Source organism: Lutra lutra, chromosome 14 (assembly GCF_902655055.1).
Source record: "Lutra lutra chromosome 14, mLutLut1.2, whole genome shotgun sequence".
Lineage (NCBI taxonomy): Eukaryota > Metazoa > Chordata > Mammalia > Carnivora > Mustelidae > Lutra > Lutra lutra.
Genome location: NC_062291.1, coordinates 37,323,793 through 37,347,590, shown reverse-complemented (window position 1 = coordinate 37,347,590; position 23,798 = coordinate 37,323,793). Strand labels below are relative to the sequence as shown.

General features: G+C 44.4%; 1 protein-coding gene across 4 annotated transcripts in view; it reads right to left on the bottom strand.

The window, feature by feature from the left end:
* LRMDA (leucine rich melanocyte differentiation associated) overlaps window positions 1–23,798 on the bottom strand; it is a 1,078,273-nt gene that overhangs the window by 695,350 nt on the left and 359,125 nt on the right. The gene's annotated exons all lie outside the window — the stretch shown is intronic.

Sequence of the window (23,798 nt, the reverse complement as noted above, 5' to 3'; positions counted from 1 at the left end):
ACTGTAACTGGGAGAGAAAAAGTATATTGAAATAACTACTGTGGCCAATGCCATTTAAAAAAAAAAATCAAAGACCACAAACACAACAGGAGTTTAAGACAAAGAGAGGGTCATTTCAAAATAGAGAAATGAAAAGTCTGCATCTACAAGGATGGCACTGGGACCAATCCTTGAAGGTTGTTAGCATGGGGAGATGTGGGCACAAATTTCCAGGCAAAGGAAATCACATAAATGAAATTATAAAGTCTTAAAGGTGTGGGGGCTCATCTGAGTACAGAAGATTCCTCTTTCCAAAAACACAAGATTTAACCTACCCTTGCAGACCAGTTTAGAAAATCCTATGGCCCTCCCAAAGGGACCTCTTTTCAAAGTCTCATGGTCATACTTACTGCTCTTTAGAAATAAGAAAAATATTGCATATGAGTCCCCAGGGGCACAGAATCCCAGAGGAGAAGCTGAAGAAATAAATTTCCTCTTCTGAATTTTCCTAGACTCAGGGTTCCAATTTTGTGACCTGATTTCTTCGAAACCTTGGCTGCAATTAACTTCCCTGTTTTCCTTGTGGAGGGCTTAGAATCTATGACCGCCTCCACCTCCCTGGAGCTCTCTAACTCGTGTTGGCTCCAGCCGCCTTCTTTGCAGCTGCGAGAATCCAGCAAAGCCCATGCACACTTGCTTCCAGGCTCCTTCTTCCTCCGATTGGAGGCACGAACCTTTGGGATGCTTTCCCATCCTTCCGCAGCCTTGACTTCCACCCCAAGGGCATAAGGAGCTCTTCAGTCAGACTTACAGATTTTAGGATTTGAATCATTCTGACCTGCCTTCCACATTAGTCCATGATGATTCTTTTCACTCATTTCATCTAACTACCATCTAAGAACAGCCATGTTTGGTGATACTTTTGCTCTCAGTCAATGGGTTCTGACTAGAACAGCCATGATCTGGCAAGAGCAGCCGGAAACTGATCAGTGGCCACAAGAGAGACTCACCACCCAGGTGCAGCGCCGGTGTGGCTAATTCACTCCTAACTTGGGACAACTGGAACTCCTCATCTCTGCTTTCTCAAGAAGCGTTTGATTGCAGTGAGATCCCAGAACCAAAGAGCAGGAACAGTGGAGCCCTAAAGGACCGTAGCCATCACTCAGTTTAACCCCCTTGTTCTACAGCTGATGAAATTGACACATGAAGAAGCAAAATGACTTGTTCTGTGTTTTGTCACTTTTTAGTAGTCCAAGTGAGAGAGAAACCCAGCTTTCCTAACTCCCAAATTAGTCCCACTGCTCCATGTTGTCTATCAACCTTCTAAAAGCTGGCAGTGAAAGAATGGCAGGTGGTACAAAAGTTAAACAACTCGGCTAGGACACCGAGTGGGCCCACATCTTCATCCCCAGAACCTGTGAGTATTACCTTACAGGGAGAAATGGACTTTGCAGACATGACTGAGGATCCTGAGATGGGGCAGTTATCCTAGGTGGGCCCAATGTTTCACGGTGTTCCTTCTCAGAGGGACACAGGAAAAGCCAGAAGAGAAGGGGGTGTGAGGATGAAAACAAAAACAAAGTGATATGCTTTGAAGATAGAGGGAGGGGCCGCAAGCCAAGGAGTACAGGTGGTCGCCAGAAACTAGAAAAGGCAAAGAAATAGATTCCACCCCCACATAGAGCCTCCCAAATCAATCAGCCCCACTAACACCTTCATTTTAGACTATAAAATTCATTTTAAACTTTTGGCCTCCAGAACTAGAAGAGAATTAATTGTGGTTGTTTCAAGCCCCTCAGCCCATGGTAATTTGTTGTGCTGATAATAGGACCCTAATAGAGATTTTAGCACCTAAAAGTGGGATGTGGCTGGGACAAATATCTAGAAATACAGAAGTGGATTTACAGTCTCCTGATGGAGAGGAGCTGGAGAAATTCTGAGGAGAATGCTAGAACAAGACCTCCATAAGCAGCCTGTTACCAGAAATACTGGCATTCCTGACTACGTTAGCGAGGACTCGGAAGGAAATGACAAGGGTGGAAGAGAAAGTCAATATTCCTTAGAGAATTCCTAAATTATCGTAAGCAGACTTTGTTACAAGTATAAATGTTAAAGGTGCTAGTGAAAGCTCAGAAGGAAATGAAAACATGTCACTGGACAAGAAAGGTGGTCCTTGTGATACAGCGACAGGAAGATCAGCTCAGTTGTGTCCTAGAGTGAGATGGAAAGCATTAACTTGAAAACACTGAAGTTGGCTACTTAGCTGAGGAGGTTTCCAAGCAAACACTGAGGTGCAGCCTGCTTTCTTCCTGCTGCTTATTGTAGAATGCAACAAGATAAACTGGAGAAAGAACTGCCATGGCAAAAAGAACCAAAGCTTCACAATTTGGGAAATTCTCAGCCTAGCCAGATGGAAAAAGGTACTAAAAATTAGGAGAAACACTGTCAGGAAAGGACGTTCTGGGGGGGGGGGGAAGTCCTGCGGTCTAAGTGGACCAACCTCTGACTAGTGCCTCAGAAAATCACAAGATCAGAAGATTTATTCACAGAGGGGGCTCTTCAAAGAGATCAGGCATAAGACTCATGAACCCCCCTCAACCATCTCAGGAGAAGCCAGAAACAGGCAGAATTTTTCCAAAAAAATCTCCGGAAGACTTTTGTCTCATGGAGTGAATCCCATGACACACCTGGGAGATCACGAGGTTTCTGTACGGGTTCTATCAGCATAAATAGAGCCACCTTGGGGCGCCTTGGTGGCTCAGTGGGTTAGGCTGCTGCCTTCGGCTCAGGTCATGATCTCGGAGTCCTGGGATCGAGTCCCGCATCGGGCTCTCTGCTCAGCAGGGAGCCTGCTTCCTCCTGTCTCTCTGCCTGCCTCTCTGCCTGCTTGTGATCTCTCTCTGTCAAATAAATAAATAAAATCTTTAAAAAAAAAAAAAGAGACAAAGGGTCAAGTGCCACAGACTGAAGCAAAATAGCGCATCTCTGTCTCCTGCATACCTGCTCAGTTTCTGGAGCCTCACACACCATTTTCTCACAAGAGCCCCTCAAGGGGATTATTGAATGAACACTTAAAGAGATTTGGGGCGCCTAGGTGGCTGAGTGGGTTAAAGTCTCTGCCTTCGGCTCAGGTCATGATCCCAGGGTCCTGGGATGTAGCCCCACATCGGGTTCTCTACTCAGTGGAGAGCCTGCTTCCCCCGCCTCTCTGCCTGCCTCTCTGCCTACTTGTGATCTCTGTCTGTCAAATAAATAAATTAAATAAATAAATAAAATCTTTTTAAAAAAATTTTTTTAAAAAGAGATTAAATAGATTTTTCCACTTAACTTCGTAAACAGGTAAGTGGCTGGGCTGGAACCCTAAAACACTTTGCACTCTACCATGTTGTCAAATAACCGGATCCCACGATAACTGATCAGAGAACATCTGTGATGAGAAGAGTTGGAAGGAGAGAAGCCTTTTGTTTGGACATGGGATAAACAGACACTTCTGAAGGCAGCAGCAGAGAAAAATTCTTTTTATGATGAAATAACCAAAAAAAAAAAAAAAAAGAAGAAAGAAAGAAAAGAAAAAGTTGGGATATAACTGACATCCCTTAGCAGCAAAAGGTTTGGTTTATTCAAAAATTGATGCATTCAACATTCAGTCAACAAACATTTATTTTACGGGCCAAGTGCTGAGCTAGGTACCAACCACAATTTAACACCCACAAGATAACATCCTTGACCCCCAAAGAACTCACAGAAGAACAAAGATAACTGATCCATTTATGTGACTATGTTTCCCATCCAAGCACTAACCAGGCCCGACCAGCTCAGCTTCCAAGATCAGACGAGATCAGGCACGTCCCGGGTGGTATGGCCATAGATGATTTGATTATTTCTTCTGGAAAACCTAAGACAGCTAATGAATGCCTCATAAGTGTCACTAACATAGTCTAAGGAGGAAAAAGGCATCAATCTATTTTATTCTTTAAAAGAATACAGTTGACCTTGAAGGTTGATTCAGAATGCCAGAATAGGGTGAAAATAAAATAAAATAGAAAAAGTGAGCTTGTTTTTTTTTAAATGTCCTAGAAGCATTCATTTTTTCTCTTTAAAATGTGATTTTTTTTAAAAGCTCTGTACCTCCAAATTGAGACAAGTGAAGAGAAGCTGCAGGACACTGCAAAATACAGTCACAATAAAGAAGAATGATCCCAGGAAAGCTGTTGATCAGCAGGGCAGCTGCTGCTTGAAGAGCTCGGCTCCCCGCCGCTTGAAGGATTTAAGCAAGGGACCGATCAACCGTCAGGGGTGGTGGCAGACGGATCCCTTGTCAGAGATGGGCAGCCGGAAAGGATGACCTCTCAAGTCCCACCTTCGATTTCTGGAAGTCCTGGACCATCTCTCCTCATTGGGAAGGGCTCAGCAGACCATTGGAAATCATTTGGCTCAAACGACATTCAAAGCATGTTCATTTTGTCAGGACTCGCTTTCGAGTCTTGTGCTAGAGGTCATCTTGTCACAGGAACTCTAGGGGACACAAGCATTCCAAATAGAACTCAACTAACTAGTCCTTCACCTTGACTAGCCACAGTAGCTAACCCCTCAGGCTGAGCGGCAAGAACCAGCTGACCCCGAAATGCTTCCTCCAGCCCCATCTTTCCACAGTTCCACATCTCACTTCTCTGTCTGGCTGAGTAAATTACCACAAGAAATACCTCCCTCAAAGACCTATAATAAAAAGATTCAAGAGGACAACAGCGAAGCAGGGCAGCATTCAGGAGAACTCAGGGATGGAAATTCCCAGTCGGCCTTAATGCTGGAGAATTTACTTTAGGATGTAAAAATAACGCGTACTGCTATATTTCTTCACTTTATTTGCTCTCCTCTGCAGAGATTATGGCTGTGTGCGCAGCGTCATAAGAGTGGAGAAGGTCAGGTTGACAAAACTTCTTGGTGGGGAATAATCGTTAGCCCTCCAAATATATGTGCCTTGCAACTTCCAGGCCACAAGAGCAAACTCTGGTTTGGAAAATGCCAAGTCTCATCTCCAAGGAAACTCAATAACATCCAAATGGTCTCACGATCACGTTTGTGTGGTTATAATAAGCCATTAAAAACATTAAGGAATAATTCAGATTGAATGGGCTTTCAGGGTTGTGATTTTTTTTTTTCCCTTCGTTTTGGCAAAGATAGTATAAACCCCAATGAGGAAAACGTCTGCTAAAGAAAACAGGAAAATGATAAAATTAGACCTGGTTGAACTTGCTTTTCATCCACCCCAAAACTTAAGAGAAACGATTATCCTGATGCAGGGGGAAAAAAAAAAAGATATTTCATAGCTTCTCTGTGAAAGAAAATGCACATGCTTTCAGGTTGAAAATACTCTGGGATGGTTCTAAAGAACGGGATTCTTTTTGTGGGGAGCACTGTCGTCTCAGACCAAACACGGAAACAGATTGCGAGTCTGGGCAGGTTTCAAAGGAGACAGTAAAGGGGCACACAAGGCGTGCTATTCAGCACATCGGTCCCCAGGCTGTATTTAAAAGCCAGAAATGAAAATGGCTTAAGGAGTTCGTGAGCAAAGTTACTGCGTTCCCTGGGAATAATGGCCCATCCACATCGCCAGCTCTCAGGCTGCCGTTCTAAGAAAGTCCAAACCCTCCGAAGCATTCTGGCCCATCCTGGAATCCGGGCCCCACTGCAGAATGTTACAACAGCTGGAACACCAAAGATCACCATCTTTTAGACCTCATATGAAGCCACAGCATGATAAACAAATTCAATAAAATTACGAATTGGCAAACTGTTTGCAACAAATGTTATTTCCCGGATAACAAGATGGATAACGTACATTCTGCAACATATGCGAGGAATTATTGAAAACAGATGTAAATGTTCTCAAACTCGAGTCTTTCTTTGGCACAAATCTGAATACGTTGATTTCACACTTAGCTTTGCAGCCGTGCCCCCTAGTCCTTCCAACAGTAACCCTTGCACGGAACAGGGGACGTTTCTGCTGCCTTCCCCTAGCTCCTGATCCTCGGGATGGAGAGAGTGGGTGTCTGGTCCAAAAGCCCTTCTGGAAGGCACCAAAGAGAACTTTGAATCCCAAATGGAAGAGCAAAAGCAAGGGTGAACTGCAAACAGAGCCTGACAGTTACACTGAAATGACCCCGGTCCCGAGGTCCGCAGCTCACACACCTGCCCTGCGAGGCATTGCTCATGACACCCCCGCTTGGAAGCCAAAACCCTTTCCCCTTAGCTAGGGGCCTCATGCATATTAGTCTTCTGTGTTTTTCTCTGGCATCTCTGCTGACTTGTCTATGTGGCAAAAGCAGCCATGTCACTGCATCCTACCTGCCACACAATCAAGATTTTTCTAATTGTAAGGAAAACAGTCTCCTGAGCACGCACAAAAAAACATGCAATGTGCAATCATCACATTTTGGAGATGGGGGCCCAGAGAGGTATTTTCCATGAAAAGTAATTTACATTTTTCAGCTACAAATGCATCTTTTCTTCTAAGAAGAATCATCTGTACAACAGATTTGTATCTGAAAATAGAAGGCCGGATTTATGCAAAAATGATCTCAAGGGATCATCTCAGAAACACAAAAAGTAATTTTCTGCCAAAATTATACAGAGCACTCACAGATATGTTTTTCAAATATGACCACTAAACACATAAAATACACAAATGAAATGGAATTAATACAAACCAAGAGTTCCATGACAATCTTAAATTATAGAGTTTGGGGGATGTCAGACAAAATATCAGAACAAAATTCTTGAGAGTTTAAAAATTACAGAAATGTCAAATCCCATATATCTCACACTAAAAAGAATCTCTTTTGCCTTTCCAAGGATCAGCCTCTCCGGGTTATTTAAATATGCCGCAAGTGCATTGGACAATAAAGTTAAGTCTCCAAAATTCCCCAACTGTGTTAATCTGCCCAAAAACAAAACTGTTACTCTCACCCACAGTAGAGATGAGTAAGTCGAATCATAAAACTTAAAAGACAATAGTTTAAAAGAATGAGCTCCACAGGCCCAGAATCATAAAATGAATCTGGAGTGTGCGCCAGCCCGTGGTTTTGCTGACGATCGCGCACGCCATTTGCAAATCAAGTAACAAAGGGATTAGGGGTCATTCCTAACTACCCTGTTCCTTAAAAAATCAGCAATCCCAAGTAACTTTGCGCGCAAACCAAAACAGAAAGGTAGAACAGAAGGAGCTCTGGGCCAGGACGTGAGATATTTGGGTGCTTAGTACCAGCCCGGCACTTAACAGCACCTAACTTTGGCAATCCCTTGAACTTCCTGAGGCCTCAGTGTCTTCCTCAGCGAAAGCACAAAGAGTTACACCAAAAAGTCTCCTAAGATTCCTTCTGGCTTCAGCATCTAACATGTGGCAGATACATCATGGTCGGATTAAGCAACACTCAACACCTTAATTTTTGAGGAGGTCAAATCCCATCTACGTTGTAAGAATGAACCCAGAATCACTTCTGAGCCCCTCCCCCAAAACCACATGGCACTTTCTCTTCTCCTGGAAGATTGGAAATAAGCTCCATTTGATAGACTCGAAAGGGAAGCAGGAGACAGAGAAGGTCCCATCTCTATTTGTCTTGACTTTGACGTTCCACACACAGTCTCTGTTTATGCGGACTGTCAGCCTTTGATTTCCACTGTAGTTTGCAGCACGGGGGTCACCAGGTAACCTCTGCCTTCAAGAATCTTATGAGCTCTCAACCCCCAGGCCAACAGTGCCTATGTATCTGGCACGCTTTCTCTGACAGTCTCCAACACTTGGCAAGAGAAGATCGAAAAGATGCAGAATAATGTCAACTCGAATAGTAATCTGTTAGGTGAATGGTTCTCTGGCTTACTACACAAGAGTAGGTTATGGTTCCATATATCATGTTCAATGTGCAATAGATATTTTTTTCAACCATTCATATTAAACTGGTGTAAATGTTTTTATTCCTTGCCACATTTCTGGGTGGTAAGCTCAGGCTCTCCCAGGAATTTGTTTGCTTTAAAATGCCATGCATCTCCAAGCGGCCTTACCTCATAAAAAATGGGCACGTCTTCTAAATGAATTTCCCCTTTTTTGCAGTTCATAACTAACCAGCACAGCAGAAATACACCATGTGTGAAGCCCTGTTTACTATAGGTGGTAAATCACGTGCCTAACGTCCTGTAATTCATTCCGAATACTGTAACTCCATTCACTGCAACCCATTCTGCTCTGTGCTGGGAGGCATTAATACCAACCCAAAATTTGCGGTGAACCTAATTCAGATTGAGGGTCTTGTTCTAGGAAGGGCACTTAATCTGGGGGGAAGAAAGCAAAGAAGGCTTTTTAAGGCAGCATCAGGCCGATCTGCCCTCTGATGAAACAAAGACTCTGTTACCCTCCCATGGCCCTTGCTCACAGGGCAGCCTCAGGAGAAGACTATGATATAGGTAAGGACGACTGGCCACTTGCACCATCCGTCCGTATGTTCCGTCCCTCCTTTCCAGTCTTTACCATTCTCCAGAGGATACACTTGGCCAGCTCAAGGTGTCTGCTGACAACGTGTAAAATCACACACCCCCTTGAGATAGCTTCTTACTGATGCAGTTCTTAGGTCTAAATGCCTTTAGGATCCCCAACTGTTAAAGTATACTAGGGCTGCTCAGAGGTCCGTGAGCCTCTGAAGTCACTTCATAAAGTCATCCCTACTTAGCAGCCATTACTCTGTATCTAATGGAAAACATTTAGAAACCCTGGAGTCAGCACCCAGGTTTCCACACTCCTCCACTGGATGGTAAAGAGTTCCAATCCCACCCTCCAACCCCAGCCAATTTTCTGGCTCTACATTTACTCTCTCCAGACTTGTCCTAACACACAGCAGGGTGGGTTTGAGGTTGACACCTTGTTTAGACAGAAGAGTCTGGCGATAAAAGGGGGCGCACGCCTGAAATACCTCTAAGACAATAGGGGGATCCTTGGTTCTCTCTCCTTGCCTACGGGACTGAATCACAGAGCAAGTACGAGGGCCTCCTGAATGGCTTTTAGGTCCTGCCATGTCTTCCAGAATCTTTTCAACCAGCGTTCAGCCACCTCTTCCTGTAAAGATCCAGATGATGAATATTTTATGCTCTCTGAACAATACAGTCCCCATCGCAGCTAGTCATCTCTGCCACCGTTGCACGCACACAGTCACAGACAACACGTAAACCAATGGACATGGCTGTGGGCCAATCAAATTGGACTTATAAAAACGTACACGTACACACAGATCTAGATGGGGGCTATCCAGTAGAAAATGAGCTGTGGAGAGAATTTGAAATTTTCTAGTGGTCATAAGTACTTCTTTACAGGGAAGGAACAGTTTTAATAGTATATTTTATTTTACTTAACCTGATAGATAACATTATAATTTCAACGTGCCATCAAAATAAGAGTATCAAGATATTTTGCATTCTCTTTTTTTTTTTTAATTTTATAAACATATATTTTTATCCCCAGGGGTACAGGTCTGCGAATCGCCAGGTTTACACACTTCACAGCACTCACCATAGCACATACCCTCCCCAATATCCATAACCCCACCCCCCCCTCCCAGCCCCCCTCCCCCCATCAACCCTCAGTTTGTTTTGTGAGATTAAGAGTCACTTATGGTTTCTCTCCCTCCCAATCCCATCTTGTTTCATTTATTCTTCTCCTACCCCCTCAACCCCCCGTGTTGCATCTCCTCTCCCTCATATCAGGGAGATCATATGATAGTTGTCTTTCTCCGATTGACTTATTTCGCTTTTGCATTCTCTTTTGACTAATTTTTGGTGTGTATTTTACAACTTATGGCACAGTTCAATTGGCCATGTTTTAAGTGATGAACAGCACACATGGCTTGCGCCTACCGTATCTGGCTCTGCAGGTCTAGACCCGCCACTTTCTTGCCCATTTTCGGCACTGTGGAAGAAACAGTCAGGGTCCTGATCACCGGAGGGCTACTACATCATCTCTTCCAGAAACGAGTCCCAAGTCTCTGATCTCTAGGACATCAAAGGTGCCACAGGTGCCAACACAATGACACACCAATCACCAAACATCACTGGAGAATGTTTAGAGGAAACATGTTCCATAATTGGCACATCTCTATAAGAGCCTCTTTTTGTTAGTCAAAAAAGGTAAGCAAATTTAAAGGCATTTGAGGAGAGCAATTGAACACTAAAAGCATTTTCCCAAAAACAAAACCAAAAAAAAAATAAAATAAAATAAAAACTTTCACTTCTATAATTTTGCTTTCTCTACTCTCCTACTCCTTGAAATCTTGTGTTACAGATTCAGAATGTTTTCCTATTGGATCTGAGGGTAACCCCCTCCTATGACCACCAATAGCAAACTCTAACTCTTAAAACACCTCTTCAATTTTAACAAATGCTCAGGAAATGTCACTGGTAGTGACCTTTTCAGTACCAGGCCCCCCAAAATAACACCATTTCCCCATCTTTGCTCCTGCTATTTAAACATAATCCTCCTCCCACAGACAAAGGTTTGTTTAGTAGGACGGAAGGAGGGAGGAAGTTGAGAGAACTTTCACTACAATTTTTATTGTAATAAAAAGCCATCAAGACATTTGCTTTCTTTCCCAATGTTTTCAACTTACACGAGATTCTTTTTAAAAGCATTCTCTAAAATGTGCCTAAAGTAATCTTTTCCATAGGGAAACACAAACCCAACAAAACAGCCCTTTGTTTCAACTAACATTTAGCAAATAGAAAATAGCAGTAGCTGGCAGGGTCTCAGGCTTGAGGAAGTTGGGCCCCACTTCACTCATGAGGGGACCTGAACACCCGCTAATGGATTTCAGCATGCCCTACAATGCCAGCCGTCATGACATCACTAGTACCAGAGCCAGTGTTTATAAAAGATCCTTCCCTGGGACTCAGGGGAGGGGGAGACCACAGAAGAAAACCAGGAGTTCTCCTCCATCCCATGACAGGTCTGTAGTCCACCAGGGATGCAGACTAGAAAGAACACGGGCCCAGTAGTCAGGAAACTTCCGTCCCTACAAGTAGTCAAGGGTTGGCTTCATTGCCACTTGGCAGGGATGCTGGAGATGGGGGTGGGCACCTTTGGAGGAAGGGGGGATGCTGGCCTAAAGCCTCTCTCAACCCTGAGGTTTTAACTATGATTCAATAAGATTGAATCCCTCTAGACACTAACTAAACAAGTCACCCACATATCACTCAGTTTTGTCATCAGTAAATGAGAATGGTACCACCTACCTAGAAGGGTGGTTGTCCAGAGGAAAAACAGAACTTTGCAGACTGCCTAGCATATAACCAAAACTGGACATATGACAGTTATTATATATTACTATTATCTGAGAAATTGGGTGGTCTATAAGATGACCCACACAGGTTGGCTAGGGGAGACTGGCAACTGACCCCACAACCCCTACGCAGGTAGCCCCCTCTTGCTAGCACAGTTTGCCTTCCTCTACCTCATCTTCCCTAAAACTAAACTGTGGGCATGTGGTGAATCATGGCCAACAGGACATCAGGGGAGGTTTTCCCGGGGACATTTTGAAAGAGAATCTCTCAAAGGATATGGGATGCAGAAAAGGAAACCTTCTTGTCACTGCTCCAGCATGGCTTTGTTGGGACTATCTGTGATGCATAAAACCATCACATCCAGCCTGTGGCCACGAGGAAATAAGCACTCGCACGCACCAAGTCAACATGCTGAAGTTGGCAAAGAAAAAGACGCAAAGAGGTTTGGTCCTTGGAGCGCCTGGATGGCTCAGTTGGTTTAGAGTTTGCCTTCAGCTTGGGTCGTGTTCCCACAGTCCTGGGACCAAGCCCAGTGTCTGGCTCCCTGTTCAGCAGGGAGTCTGCTTCTCCCCCTCTCTCTGCCTCCTCCCTGCTTGTGCTCCTATTTCTCTGTGTCTCTCCCTCTAATAAATAAAAAAAATCTTTAAAAGTTAAAAAAAAAAAGGGGGGGGTTGGTCCTTGATGTCAGTTGCTAACCAATTCCTTAACTGCTCAACTCAGTTCTGCTCTTTTGAGAAGAAAATGTCCTCTACTTAAGCCACTTTTTCTTGAGTTTTCTATTACAGTAAACAGGAATCTACCTACAAGAGCCTTCTAGTTCTACAATATTATCACTATAAATCCAGCTTCCTAATCTCATCATACTAACACCATCATTCTTTCACCCTCCTGAAATTCAACTTGTCTTACCTTCCCAAACCAACAGAGCAACTCTTCCTCTCATACATACCCCACACTCTCTTTTTGTCCTTACACATTCTCTGTGTCTACATGAAACACTTTCTTTGTGCTTCATCTCTTCACACTTTCCCCTTTCTTTAGGGCCAGATTCATAGCCCAAGTACTCCAAAGTGCCTTTTCTGAACACTTTTAGCATATAATATTTCTTCCCCGCTGATTTCTCTAGTTCTTATAGTTTGTGTCACTTGGTTTATCATAAAATCATAGAATTACAGAACAAGGTTCATCTCGTCGAATGTGTTGGGTGAGAAGAGATTTCTTCAGATAATAACCTACAATAGAATTCAAGTCACTTCGTATTATAAAATTTTAGCATCAGGGAGAGTTTGCCATCTTAAAAGAGTAGCTCATTGCACTACTAGAAATGTCCTCATATTAAAACAAAATGTGACCCCTTGTAACTGCTAGGCATGGGTTCTCTTGGATTTTCTGGGTTGAGTTGTGGCCTCAAATCCCCTTCCGGAGCAGAAGTATCTCAAGGACAGAGGCATTGCCTTATGCATATTCATGTCCCCCGCATTTAACACTGTGACTGTCATATCCTAGGCATTCAACATATGTTGGTGAATAAATGACAGATTTGATCCCACCACCATTACTTATGGGGCTCCAAGTAGATCATGACTCAACACGGATCAAAATTTCTCTTTATAGTTTGTAGAACTGGGAATTAGGCTTCATGTTCAGTCTCTAACAGTTATATAAAATAAAGACCCATAAGCTCAGGAACCATATTATGGCCATGACTCCCCATGAACATGTGGCAACAGAGAAAGCTAATGGGGCAGAGTGGGAGAAAGCAAACATACTGAAAGAACAGAGAGGAGCCCTAAGAATCGAAAGCGCTGGGACTCTAGAGACATTTCAGGTTCTTGTTCCAGTCCCCCATCATGCCTAAGTGCTTAGTCTCGGGGTTCCATAGATGACCCTATGCCAACTGCTGTTTCTCTGCTTAAGCAAGATTGAGAAGGTGTGTCGCTTATAACCAAAAGAACCTTGGCCGAGGCATTCAGCTAACTCGGTATAAGACGAGGTGTGAGTGTTTATGAAAGCTGTGTCCGAAACAAACCAGCTGGAGGCAGAGTGGAACAGAGGAACCACTACCCTTCCCCAGAACATATTAGAACAACTGAGCAAAATCACACCCCTTGTAGGTCCCCTGCCGCACCATGACTCCTTTCTGCCAGTGTAGGAAAATTGCCCCACACCTTTCCAAAGCAATAAACAGCTGAGCAGACCTGTAGTCATTCCAACCCCCACTTTTCCCTGGAGAGTCTGCGTCAACCCCATCCATGGAGGTGCCCCTAAAAGATCAGGCTTCTCTGAGCTCAGAGCACAACTCAGCAGACACTAGCCTTCATAAGGACAACCCTCAGCCCAAGGGCAACTCTAGCCCTTATTTCCTTCTTATCTCCCCTGGAGCCACTGTCTTCCTTTCTGGTGACTTAGGCGCAATTTTGGAGCACCTTGCCTTATAAAATCTTTATAGGGTACTGCCAACCCTAACACCATTCAGCTAAAAGACCTAAAAATAAGTGACCATAATGGCAAAATGACTGGCAGCTGGAAAGTCCTGGGACAGACGATACCAACCGGTACCCCTTGCACTGAAACCACATGGGGCATCATATGTCCCAGCAATCACAGAATGCCTTCTGATCTTGATTTATTCATTTACCATTTGCTGAGTGTTTTTTCTAGACTCAAATCTCAGTCCATCTCCTTACCAACAGTGTAATCTTGGGCAAGTGTCTTAACATCTCAGCACCTGTGGGACCTCTCCTCCAAGACCCAGATAATAGCGGTACTTCCATCACAGGGTGTTAGTGATCAAGTTTATTAATACATATAATGTAGTTTAAGTTCCTGGAACCCAGCACTGAATAAATGTTAACGTCCATTGGTGTTACTTATTCGGTCAAGATAGGCTAGATTATGCGGCAGTAACAAACAAGTTTTAATCTTCGTGGCTTAAAACAACGAAGGGTTCTCTCTCTCTCTCTCATTCTACATGTCTACTATGGGTTGGCTGGTGGGGAAGGGGCTGTGATCACTGTAGTCACTTAGGGATCCAAGCTAACAGAGTCTTACAGTGCTGGTCTCTCAATAAAAGCCTTTAGGGTTTCCCACAGCGTAAGGAGAGGGCACTGTTCACTGGGTCTTAAATGCTCCCATCTAAAAGTGACACAAGTCACTGCTCCTGCTCAACAAACCACCGCCAAGCACACTGAATCTCAAGAGGGAAAGGAAGCCTAACTCCCCTCTGCACACAGGAGAGCGGCACTAGAAATACTGGGGAGCACTAATAATAACGTCAACCACAACAACTATCATTACTCTATACCATGCCCCCTGCTAGACATCCACACTCTAATAAGTATGTCACACATTTACATAATTTTGACATGATACCTTAATGTAACAAAATCACTGGTTTACGCTGGGCATTTGGCTTTAATTTCTCTGCACGTGTGTGTGTGTATAAAGAAAAGAATTCGTTTTTGAGACTGCATCTAGTGAACATGAACAATCCAGGTTGTTTAGTTCAGGGACTTTATCAAACCAGCTCTTGGTAGCAGGCCGAAAAGCCACCCGGAAAATGGTCTAAACTGACTTGTTATTTGGTAGTAATTTTGAATAACAGATTATTCTCTCTGTACTTGGAAATCCAGTGGACACAAGATTTTTTGTACCCACCACTTCTGTTTTTTGGAATATATCACTATAAACAGAAAGAGCAATGCTACGACACACTTAGGCGCGCCAATAATGTGCAACAATTTTCTTAAAGCTGCAATAGAAAAAAATCAACTGAAACATGAAAATTTAAAGCCCTATTACCCGCATTTCACTCTGTAACATCCCACTTCCCATCATCTCTAACACGCATCTTAAGTGTGCTAATTGGAAAGGCTCTGCCATGTATACAGCTCTGTTTTCAAGATGACAACTGTTTCTCTTTTATCACTGGGCTCAATACCAAGAGGGGAATCATTTTCAAAATTCAAAGCGTTTTGATCTGGCTTTGTCAACTGGCTGTCTGTGCTTGGTTGGTATCCTGTCTTAGAGAGAGAAAACATGAACATTTCAGGTTGGTGGGGCTGAGGCTAAGGGAAAGGAAAGCATCCCTGAATGGCTGGGTGGGAAAAGAGTGTCCCAAGATTAAAAACAAAAGTCAAATAACACTAAAAGCCTGCCAAATTATTTCCTTCTCCCTTTGGGGGGGGGGGGGGAACCACTAAATATGCTACAAACATTCATTGAAAAGAAATCATTAACTAATAAATCCCAGAAAGGAACATTCAAGCAGCTAAGTCCCACCCAGGAAAATAAGCCAGCAGACTTGCTCAGTTTATGCTCATCTCCCCCAAAATAACAAAAATCTTGAGCAGATGACAGTTGATGTGTGGTCTGGTGACTCAAGCCTATGAAGAACTCTCAAGAAAACAAGATTAATCCATGTTTCTGTGAGTCACTCCATATTAAAGCCACATCTACCAGACAGAAAAGCAGGATCTTCAAGTTCAAGGGCCCTGAGCCTACAAGAAGGAAACTTTTTACTTTGTACCCTCCAAATCTGGTGCTTCTAAATGGTTCACACATGTAGGACTAAGACTAAAGGAAGACACCAGTCAAATGAAAACGGCCATGCAAATGAGGAATATCGGTGCTTCCCAATGGTGACAAATGGAGTAAGTAGGTATCTGTATTGGGGGGCACACGTTTGCTTCCCTTTTCCCCCAAGTGTTCAGCACGATGAAGATCTAGCATTTCAACCCAGCAGAGCTTTCTCTGGGATAATACTTAGAGGTCCTAATTTGATCATCCCTTCAACACAACTGCTGGAACAAGCCTAGTGTGTTTACTGGAAGGTCACCAACTTTTCAGCACAAGGTTCCTGATGACGGAACTTTGCACAACTGAAATCACAGGCAAAATTGGTCTATGAGATATCACACATGAGCTAGAGAAAACACGTTTCATGTTTCTCAAACAGAGTTGTGGAGTAAAGCATCTCTGTTCTAGATCCACCCAAAGACTATCACTCTCTCTCTCCAGATACAAACCCTACGCTTTTCTGGAAAAACTAAAAGGAAGATCTAAGCTTGTTCTAACTTGGTAAGAAACCCTCAATCTAAAGCAGTGGTTCTAAAGTTTCATTGGTTTCTGTGAAACTCACCCAGGGAGCTTTTCTTTTCTTTTTTTTTTTTTTCCAAGATTTTATTTACTTATTTGACAGACAGAGATCACAAGTAGGCAGAGAGGCAGGCAGAGAGAGAGGAGGAGGAAGCACGCTCCCCGCTGAGCAGAGAGCCTGATATGGGGCTCAATCCCCCGACCCTGGGATCATGACCTGAGCGGAAGGCAGAGGCTTTAACCCACTGAGCCACCCAGGCGCCCCCCCCCACCCAGGGAGCTTTACAAAACACAGACTCTCAGCTGCCCCACATGGGATTCTGACTGAGGCCCCAGGTGACAGAGATGCAGGCCGTCCCACCCCACACTTCAAGAACCTCTGGTCTGGTGGTTTTGCCCCAGGGGTGAGGCACTGCAGGCCTCTCTGGGTGGACCTCTTTCAGAAAAGAACCTCATGAATGGTAGTGGTCCCAGAGCACTCCTTGGTGCTGTAAGCAGCGACACAGTCCTCTTCCGAGCACGCTAGACACACCCCTCATTTTGGATTACCTGACCTCAGATTTGCCTGGCTCAGTCTCCTGCCTTTCCCTTTTCTATCAACACAACCCATGCTGTCCATGTCTGACACCCTCACCTGTCCGATGTCATTCTGGAGAAGCCCGCCCAGGAGCCACAGTGACTCCTCTAGGAAACCTCTGGATGCTCACTAAGTCTCTGAAGTTGCCACAACCTGTGTCCATGTGCTCAACCCAGTCATTTCTGATCGATCAGCTCTGCTCCTACCTGGGTTTCTTGTTCACCTAGAACAGAGCCAGAAAGAGATGGAATGATCATATAACCTAGTTACAGCGGAATGAAAATTCCCCCAAGTACTGGGGAACAGGCATGGGTGCAAGGTGTCCAGCTTGTCCCCAAACACACAAAGCATACGTCCCTGAACTTCCAAGTCTCATACTCAACTAAACGAAGAAACAGAGACTACACAAATAATCGGGCCCCAACAGAAAGTGTGTGTGAATAATGGAAGCAAACAAAATATAGATTCTAGAAGCTCTGTCGATAATCGCCGGCTGGATTCCCACTTCTTCATTTAACTATAAATCCATACTCACTAGGATTGTATCACAGATCATAAATACCTGTTTATATCATGTCACCACATTCAGAATTGTCCCAGAAAATCATTAACTGGCAAAGAAAGTTTGCAGTTTGGAAGAGAGTGGTAATGAAATGCTCCTCTCTCTGCATTTCCTACTCACAGTTGAAAGAGCAGAAAGAAATCTCGAAATTATATATATTTTTTTTTTCACGTGCCATCATAAATATCTACCACCCTCCCAAAGACACGTTGCACGTGCTAATTTATACGAGGCTGCTAACTTTTTGTTTCATGCTATATTGATGGGCTTGACAGTTTTTCGAAGAGTTTATAACTGCAGCAGTGTTGATCTTATTTAAAGAGAATATTAAATCAAATCCCTTGTCATCGGCATAAAAATCTCCTATAGCATCAACAAAAGGCTACAGTTTTTATTGATTCCCTGATACAAAGGACATAGGAAGTGGACTGATGCTGTTCTGCCCTCCCCCCCAACCAAAAAATTCACAATTAAAGCCCCATGAAAACTATTAGTCATTGTAAAGGTCATCATTGACTTTTAATGGCATCCTAAAGGGAAACAATATGTTTCACTTGAACATCAAGGGCAGAAAGAATAAAATGCTATATTTCCAGGGTAGGTATAGCAGAGAGTACACCAAGAAAATAAATACTTGTTGTATCAAAAGGCAACCTAATAAAGCATAATTCACACCACTCAATTCACTGTCCACATTCATGATCGGGGAATTACCAGGGGAACGGCTGATGAAAAATGCATGTGCACAACCAGATGTGCTCAGTCTTGCTGAATGAGCCAAAACAGGGAGAGGATCTGCTTTGTGGCTGAAGGTTTTCACTCTTCCAGACCAGAGGAGGGACCAAGGACAAACCCGGAAGCAGAAATGTGGGTGGGAGTCGCATTTGCCACACATGGGCAGGTCACTGCCCGCTCAGGACCTCAGCTCCCTCCCCTGTGAGAGGACTGAGTCTGACCTCTTTGATCCCTCTCAGAGCAGCGATAGCACACAGACTTACTCTTGCCTGCTAACTCTTGACTAGTGGACTAACATCTCTCTAGATCTCCGTTTTCTTCATCCTAAAAGGAGGGGAGTAGTGCATGGAGGAGGACTCAGAGTCAGTGCTCGGGCACAGCAGCCAAGACGGCTGTGGTGACGCCAGAGGGAACATGGCAGCAGCCGAGCCAGCTCGTAGGCCCCAAATGTCAAAATCCTCTAACATTCACCTCAAGAACATCGTCAAGACAGCCTCATTGATCATCTATTGACTGACCCAAGACACACTTGTATGTCCTCAGCCAAGGCTCCTACAAAATTTAGACCTCAGCAGGGGTTGGGGATGGTACTTACGAGTAAAGGAGAAAAAGTGCCGTAAATAAAACCAGGAAGTCAACCATTTAAATTCCGTCTATGTTTGCTCACATTTTGGATCCTTGGTAACTCTTCCAAAAATGTCCTACTCAGAAGGGAATATGTTGCTTTCATCAACTGTTTTATTTATCAGTAAGGAATACCTGAGGACCCACTCTGTACAGAGAGCTGCATAAACCAGCTTGAGGAAGCCACCAGACTGAAATCACCAGGATTTGAAACCCAGCTACCCAGCTTCTCCACTTGCTAGCTGTGTGACCTAGAACAAGTTAATTAATCTCTCTGAGCCACAATATGTGAATCTGCGAAGAGTATAAGAGTATGTTCCTCCCTAGACTACTGCAAACGATAAAGGAGGTAGCCCTTGCAAAGTGCTCGTACCACACCTGTTTTAACCACACCCTACCTCTGCTCACTCCTGGAAGCTCCACACCCGCCTAGGCAGCAGCCCCCTCCTGATCATCATTTATAGGTTTCGAAGTTATTTCCAAGTCAGCATATCAGAACCCAATTTATAACCCCCTCTCACATCTCACGACCACCGAAGCCCAAACAGACCAAAATCCAACTGGTCCTCAAAGTGCTCCCCATCTAAGTGAATGTCCTACAAACTACCCATCTACTAGATGGTATCCTACGAGGCTGCTGTTTCTGAAGATCGAGGCAGAACATTGGCAGTGTCATCAGTTTCAACTCAACGGTCCCAAGCCAGAAATCTAGATGTCTTCTTGGGCATTGTTTGTTCCTTCAGTGCTGCTGGGTCAAGCCCTGCCAACTGGGTCTCCTCAATGTACTTCCACTTACCTTTTCCATCTCCACCAGCACCATCCTGATTGAAATCCCCATCCTCTCACCTAGAGGGTTACAATGCCCTCTAAACGGTCCCTCCACTCTCACTGCTACAACCACTCTGTCGTCTGCCTGTCTTGTACAATGCGGCCAACATGAATTCACAAAACCCCAAACTGACATCTCTAGCTTCCTGCCGAAAACACTTTAGTAGCTGTGTGTGGCTCATAAAACAAAGACTAGAAACTTCGAGGTTGTGCTTGACCTTACATGTTACCTTCTCTACCTCCTGAGCCTCATCCCATCCCCCACCTGCTCTCGCATTTTAGACCCAGTGACCTCCATCCAGTTCCTGAATGTGTCCGAGACCCTGTTCATGCTGTTTCCTCTGCCTGGAACCATCTTCCTGTCCTATCCTGCTCTCACATCTCAGCACAAACATTGCTCCCTATAGGCCTATTGATGGGAGGACGACTACTCAGACCCTCTTAGAAGGACCCCATATGTTTGATTTAACGCTCTGCTGTTACCATCATGAAAGTCATTATTTGGAAGAAAAGACCTTGCATTTTCATGTTGCACTGGGCCACAGAAATTCTGTAGCCAGTCCTGTCTTCAGGGGAGCCTTTATGGACTTTCCCAAATAATTCAAATGTCCCTTCACAATCCCTCTCAGGGCCATGTACCTACCGTCAGTGCCACCTTCCATAGTTGACATTTTTACATTGACTTGAGTGACTGTGAGGGTCTGTCTCCCCCACTGGAACAAAACCACCATGAATCCAGGATCCATGTCTGATTTTTGATTACCACTTCACCCCTGACACCGAGCACACAACAGGCAATCAGTAAGAGCCCGCCGAATAAGCGTTTGTATTATTCCCATTGTCATTACTGTTATTACCCTGTGCCCTTAAGGCTAAGAGCCAGCAGGAAAGACACAAGAGCTACACAACACGGTAATGGGTAAGAACGGAGCACGCCCACTGAGAGGGGAGGCTGCGGAGGGTGGGGAGCGCGCCCACTGAGAGGGGAGGCTGCGGAGGGCTGACACAAGCCTCGGCTCGGAGCACAAGTGCATCTAGGGCCCGGGGGCAGGAGAACATGGTCCCTCCAACAGAAGGACTGGCGTACCCAGAGCCCGAATGGTAATGGGAGCTCATGGAGGGTGGAACGTTCTGGCACAGGGGCTTCGCTGCAGAGCAGAGTCAGTCAAAAGTGGGGAAAGCCTTGAACCTTACACTTTGTGAACTAAGTATGGAGGCAGTAAAAGCAATGTTTTAAGCAATTAGAGCAGTTCCCTATGAAGCCTTAAAAAGTGTCAACATTATTACTCAAATAAGTGCATACAGGTGATTTTTCCAGCTACGTACAGAGAGAACAAAATAGAAAGAAAACAAAGTTAGAGCACAGTGCAACACCTCCTTCTCTCCTGGAACCATATGTTAAAATGTGCCTAATAGAAATATGCCTTCCTATTATATACAAACGCACGTTAAGCACACTATACTTTTCCAAAGTGCTTTCAAACACACTGCATATAAATGGCTCTCAGCCACCTTTGACGCACTCCTCGTCAATTGATCAAGTGTTTGGTCATCTCAGCTGACATCTCCCAGCTGGTACTGCCCTAGAAAGACGTTTCCCAGATGAAAGACACATATGTGTTTCTCCAGAAGGCAGGAACATCTCCTCTGCCGCTCGCTGCATCAAAGACTGATCCTGAAAAAGGTGTTTATTCTACTCGGACCTGTGGTTGTTACTGCTTAAATTCACCAAGACAAAGGTGAATTTTCGAGAAATAAAAAGAATGCCCTTTAACAAATGAATAATTCACAAATGCCCACATACTGTGCACCTCTTCAGCTGAACCCAACTGAGCAAAAATGCTCTTATTGTGATGTACAATAAGATCCGAATGTTCAAAAACTGCACTTAACTCACCACTCAGAAATCTGTCCACTGTCCAAAATGGATAGCTATTTAATTTCAACTCAGAGACAGTAGGAAAAATGGCGTGCCTCTGTTTACACACTCCCTATTTAGAATCAACGTAAATACAGATATATTGTGTTTTCCATCTGAGGCAGATCAAAGAACACCACAATCCTGAGAAGCCTCAACATTATTCTGCTCCATCCCCACCGTCTCCTATATGAATTCTTGTCATTACATCAATTTAATCCCCTGCCATTTTGGGCCACTGTTCGTCAAGCTGAATGAAAAGCACAATAGCTAGCATTTAATGTGATGGTGCTCCTTTTTCCAACCTGCTTCCTTTCAAGTAAAAGTTTGTGGAATGTACGAAATTTTCTTTACAGCTCATTTGAGATGCATAAACAATCCCAGAGACAGAAAAGAACAAAAATAAGAATTTGCTGTTTCAAGGAGCTGGGCTGCTTGAGGGAAGCACTGAATTCCGGACCCCCTGTTGATGGCCGGGCCATGCAGGCCACTCTGCGCCCCCTCACTCACTAGGCGAGCCCAAGGCGGGCCAGGCCCTTGCTCTGCCTGATTTGCTGTGCCTCTCTGTCTCCTTGGAAGGGCTCTACCTCTCTTGACAATCCCAGAGGGGAAATAGTGCTCCCCTCCCCCCAGCCATTGGCTGCACCGCACAGCCCTCCCTGCCACCCCCACCAACAAACCCCAGCCATACGCTTACTGTTTGCTCCATCTTACACGCTCCCGCCACTTGCTGGGATGTGGAGCAGTGATGGCCACAGGACAGACCTCTGGGCTAAAGTCACAGAGAATTGAGAGGTGAGAACATATGCTGCACACCCACTCCCTGAAGGGATTCCAGAGCTCAAACAGGTAAAGGCCACAGGCAGTTTGGGGAAAATCCTATTATGTGTCAACCGAAGCATAGCGATTCTTGTATAGCCCTAAAATTTACCGAGTGATACCTCTGTGAGACGGAGGTGCCTTGATGGGGGGGTTGGGGAAGATGGGCACTGAAAGGAGAGGCATTTTGAAAGCCTGAGACACTAAAGAGAAAAAACCATGGGGTCCAAGAATCCCAAAATGCATTATTTTCTTTAATCTCCATTGTCTAAATAAATCAACTGTGGCTAAGATAGTGGACTTCGGGCACACAGCAGAACACCCATGTCCTATAACCACAAGTGATCACTGTTGCCCATGACTTGAAAGGGGTAGTCAGGACTTCTAAGTTGAACCACCTGTCAAATCAAATATTGGGGGTTAAAAAGTGAACTTCAATAGCTGGGTTACCTTGATCAGTCACCCAGAATCTTCTGGTGATTCTCTGTTGCAGTAACGTTAGTGTACGGAGGAGTCCACACAGAGACATGTTTAATAATTATTAGAGAAAGGAAGAATACCCATAATCTTCCCAGAAACTTCAAAGATCCTACCCATATTTGCAGAGGAATGTCTCCCTTAACCAGGGCCATGGACAGTTTGAGAACTAGTCCAGATCTAAAGAGACACGAACAATTAACACAAGATGACGTATACGAGATTTCTTGAGGTTTTCGGGAAACTCCTAAGTTGCATGACGGATCTAATCTTCAGCACAAAGTAGCATGACCCCCAGTCATAAGACAATGTGCCCTCAAAGATAACAGAGATGTCTTAAAACCTTTGTATTTAAAAAAAAAAAAAAAAATCCCAGTTGTGAGAATACAGACTCAAATCAGAGTCTGTGGTCTTGTGCATGGGTGAGCTTTCTCACAGAAAATTAGTTATGTCTTTGATATTCATGCCTCTCCCTCCCTCTCCTTCTAAACATCTGAACTGCAAAAAATGCCACACACAGAGGTTCATTAAGTAAGAACTGACGGTCCCAGAGGTCACACAGGGTCTCTGGCTTCCAGGAAAGCAGCCTGTCTGGAATCAATGACCTCAAAGGTGCCTCCCGTCACAACATCAGCTGTCCGGCCCCTCAGGATCCGGGCTCCATGGCACAGCCCCAACCACACACAAATGTCCAAGCCCAGTTCTACTCATGACTCTTGCTACCACCAGGCCAAGTGCACCGCCAGCTCAAGTGCCTAGAAATGTCTATTGTTCCTGGCCTTAACCAGATGTCCTGTCCATACCTGCCACTCATTGTCGCACACTCTAACTCACATTCACCTTAAAGGTTTCTGGAGTCTTGTGTG